The sequence below is a fragment of the Colossoma macropomum genome, unplaced genomic scaffold (genome assembly GCF_904425465.1).
Source record: "Colossoma macropomum unplaced genomic scaffold, Colossoma_macropomum, whole genome shotgun sequence".
Taxonomy (NCBI): domain Eukaryota; kingdom Metazoa; phylum Chordata; class Actinopteri; order Characiformes; family Serrasalmidae; genus Colossoma; species Colossoma macropomum.
In genome coordinates, this window is record NW_023494787.1 from 31,109,548 (window position 1) to 31,113,819 (window position 4,272).

Below are 4,272 nucleotides of genomic sequence, written 5' to 3' on the forward strand. Positions count from 1 at the left end.
ACTTCTTTCTATTTAGTTGTTCCACCATGTGTTTCTGACTTGATGACCTGTTTGCATACCTGAATAAAGATGATTAAGTTTTATTTCTTTTTTTTTTCTCTCCTTCTAGTGGCCTAACAGACAGTGGCCTTTGCAGAAAAAGAGGCTTCATGAAACATGGACTACAACATGACTGTCCATCACAGCACCTGGACCAACCATGCCAAAGACATTTAAAGACTCAGGACACACTTTAACATTTATCAAGGCATCACACCCCTGATGATGTTCTGACAGCAGAGGATATTTCCTTTTCAAGAAACTGTGGACTATATTTTAACTATTGTGATATTAAGACAAATGTATGTTTGAAAAATTTAACTTTAGGGGAAATGGAGAAACACTCTTAAAAAAATACCTTTTAAAATGCTTAAAATAGAAGAATATTATATAAATACATTAAGTGTGTTATCTAAAAGCTTTTAAGGAATATTATCTGTTAATACAGTAATTGCATTACTGTTAATACATTAAGTGCAATATTTATAGACTTTAATCATTTGACCATCATGATTATCTTGTATTACAAATTACAAAGTATAAAATAATTGAATATGTGAACTATATTTTCCACTATGTTTGAGTAGTGTTGGAAGGTTACATATATGTCATGCTGCTAATATTGGTATTGTTTAAAACAGGCAAAATTCTTATATATTAGAAGTATATGACATAGAATGCTAAACATTTATTTGAGTTCACCTTAGTAAATACCAGTATTGCAAGAGCACAAGAAGGATTCAGCAAATATACCTGTATTTGTGAATATACTGAATATATACTGGGACTATATAACTTGATATACAAATTATGTGATTAAAGAGCACACAGTTAGTGTTAAAAACATACTTTAACACAGTTTAAATGTATTTTTAGAGTTGAATATGGCAGCACAGACTAGTATCCTTAAATTATTCCTCGAGAGGTGAAAATAACACTTGACTAGTATACCTAGTATACATAAAGCAAGACACATTAGTAGTAGTGACTAATTTGTAGTTAGTACAAATTAGTGGTTCCAAAATAACATAAGTGTATGATTTCGGTTCAAATCTCTGCACACATTTAGCTTCAAACTCTACAACTTTTAACTATAGTGGAAGTGGCATGTCATGGTCTGCAAACCACAATGTGTCTGCCGTGCTGTGCATGGTGACACATTCAAATGTGTTGTTGACAACATTGTAACTATATGTTAATGTTAGGTATAGTATCTTAGCCATGTGGCTACAGCAGTGAACATTAGGTGAAGTTAGAATAATTAGAGTAGTTGTTAAGTTAGCAAACAAGCTAGCGCAAGGTTAGCTGTATTTTTCTTTAGATTCTTTTCCTGTGACAATGTTAACTACTTTAATCAGTCTCAGTATGTGCTACAGTTTCCCAGAAATATGAATGTTTTGGATATAAACTGGACCTGAATGGGTATGTAAAGCCAGCTAGCTAAGTTAAAGGATTTTTTATGTACTGTAACTTAACATATAAACTAATCTAATACACAAAATATCTTACCTACAGCTGTGTGTTGAAGGCTCTTTTAGCCAACATGCTTCAATGCAGACAGGACTGAAGGAAGTGGAAATAGCGTTCTAAATGTTATCACACATTGTTTTAAGGTTATTTGGAAACGCTGTTTACTATAAACATTATGTATGTTATTTCCTTGAATGCTGTAAAGGTAGAACCCCATTTCCAAAAAAGTTGGGACACTGTCCAGAATGTAAATAAAAATACAATGCAATGATACGCAAATCATGTAAACCATATTTTTAGAGGAAAATACTATAGAGGCAACATATCAAATGTTGAATCTGAGAAATTTTATTGTTTTTGAAAAATATATGCCCATTTTGAATTTCATGCCAACATATTCCAAAAAAGTCGGGACGGGGGCATGTTTACCACTGTGCTTTGTCACCACTTCTTTTAACAACACTCTGTAAGCATTTGGGAACTGAGGATACCGACTGCTGTAGTTTTGAAAGTGAAATGTTTTCCCGTTCTTGGTTGATTTCAGCTACTCAACAGTTCAGGGTCTCCTTTGTTGTATTTTTCATTTCATAATGCACTAAAAGTTTTCAGTGGGTGACAGGTGTGCACTGCAGGAAAGCCAGTTTAGCACTTGGACTCTTTTACTGCAGATCCATGCTGTTGTAATACGTGCAGAATGTGGTTTGGGATTGTCTTGCTGAAATAATCAAGGCCTTCCCTGAAGAAGACGTTAGCTGGGTGGTAGCATATGTGGCCACATCATGTATATATATATATATATATATTATTGAGCATTAATGGTGCCTTCACAGATGTGCATGTCACCGCCATATGCACTAATGGACCCTATACGATCATAAATGCTGGCTTTAGAACTGTGCACTGATAACAAGCTAAGTGGTCTTTAGCCTGGAGGACACAGTGTCCATGATTTCCAAAAAGAATTTCAAATGTTGATTTGTCAGACCACAGGACACTTTCCCACTTCACCTCAGTCCATCTTAAATGAGCTCGGGCCCAGAGAAGGTGGCAGCATTTCTGGATCCTGTTTATAAATGGTTTCTTCTTTGTGTTTTAGAGTTATAACTTGCATTTGTGGATGCAGCCAGGGTTGGGATAGCTACTGAAAAATTAGTAGTTAGCTACTTTGTAGCTACTTTCCCCATATTTGTAGCTAGCTACAATTTAGCTACTTTTCCAGAAAAAGTAGTGGCTACTTTTCAGATACTTTTTGAAAAGTAGTGCACTACTTTTTAGCTACTTTCAAAGCGTGGTTGTCAGAATGTTTGTGAATCTCCATCTGACACACCAAACAGGCCCAACTGATAGTGTGAACAAGACACTGCATTAATCATGTGCCAGACAGAAACATACAATTGAAAAGCTGCAAATATACAAAAAGATCACCAAAAAGTAAGTTTAAGTGTAACCAACAACCAAACTTACACAACCAAAGGCATGATATCAAACAAAAAAATTGACTAAGTAATGGCAAAGTCAATCGTTCCAGGTTTTTCCTAACAAAAATCAACAAAAATAACAATATAAACCAAACAATTTTGTGCACTGTCAACTGTTGAAATAAAACTGCTTCAATTTAAACATTTCAGCAAGATGTACAGACATGACATCCAGAGTCCTTTAAACTTCAGCAACATTTTAGCCTAAAAATTCTTATCAGTGACACATGCTATGTTTGGGGTAAGAATCAGGTCTGTGCAGCTCAATAATCTCTCCACTGCTGCAGAGCTGTTTTTTTATTTTTAGGTAAAATAATATAATCCTCCTTTGCTGTAAAATCGTTATAACACACAGTTTTAACACAGCTTTCACGATAAATGGTCTTAAACGCTGGAGTTAACGGATAACTGCTAATTCACCTGACAGACTGCTGGTCACACAGCAACACAGATAACGAAAAGGCAAAGAGAAAGATTTAAGACGAACATTGCTGATTTGGAGATTAATGGACTTATTTGCATTTATAAGCGCTCAGCTGGTTTCCTCATACGTTTAATCTACAACAACTTGCGAAGATGAAGTCGCTTCTCATTCTCCTGCTTCTTGTTCGAATTGTCCCATACCAACTTTAATAGCGAAGTAGTACAATCTGGCGCCTCAGGTACCATTTAAGGTGGAACGGGACAATTTGAACGAGAAGCTGGTGAATGAGAAGCGACTTCAGCCTTGTAAAAAGTTGAACACTGAGAGATGGAAGAAAAGCAGCTACAGCTGAGCTAAAGCTTAAAGCAGAGCAAAGTAAGTCTGTGTTTTCGTTTATTTTTTGAGCCTGTACTAGAACATTAGCACACACTGAGAAATACTTACAGCCTAGATGGTAAAACGGACATAAAATGTTGTGCCTCCCAAGGTGGTTTCATTTTTGTTGAAAGGACAAAATGGCTCTTTTGAACATTTCGGTTGCCGACCCCTGAGCTAAGCCTACTAGTAAGGGGTGATCAGCGCGTGACTGTTTGCTCGAACTGTCCGCGGCTCAGTCAGGATTGCACAGTCGCCACCAGCCCAGTTAATGACTGCATTCTACGGTTCAGATTTTGCGCGGATTGACTGAAGCCTGTAGCGAAATTGTAGCGAAAGTTAATGCTATAGCTACACAAAAATTTGTAGGCGCTACAGCTATTAGCCACATTTCATAAAACTGTAGCGGCTACAGCTATTAGCTACAAAAATTTGTAGTTGGCTACAAAAAGTAGCACTACACTGTTCAAAGACAGTGCTTTTCAG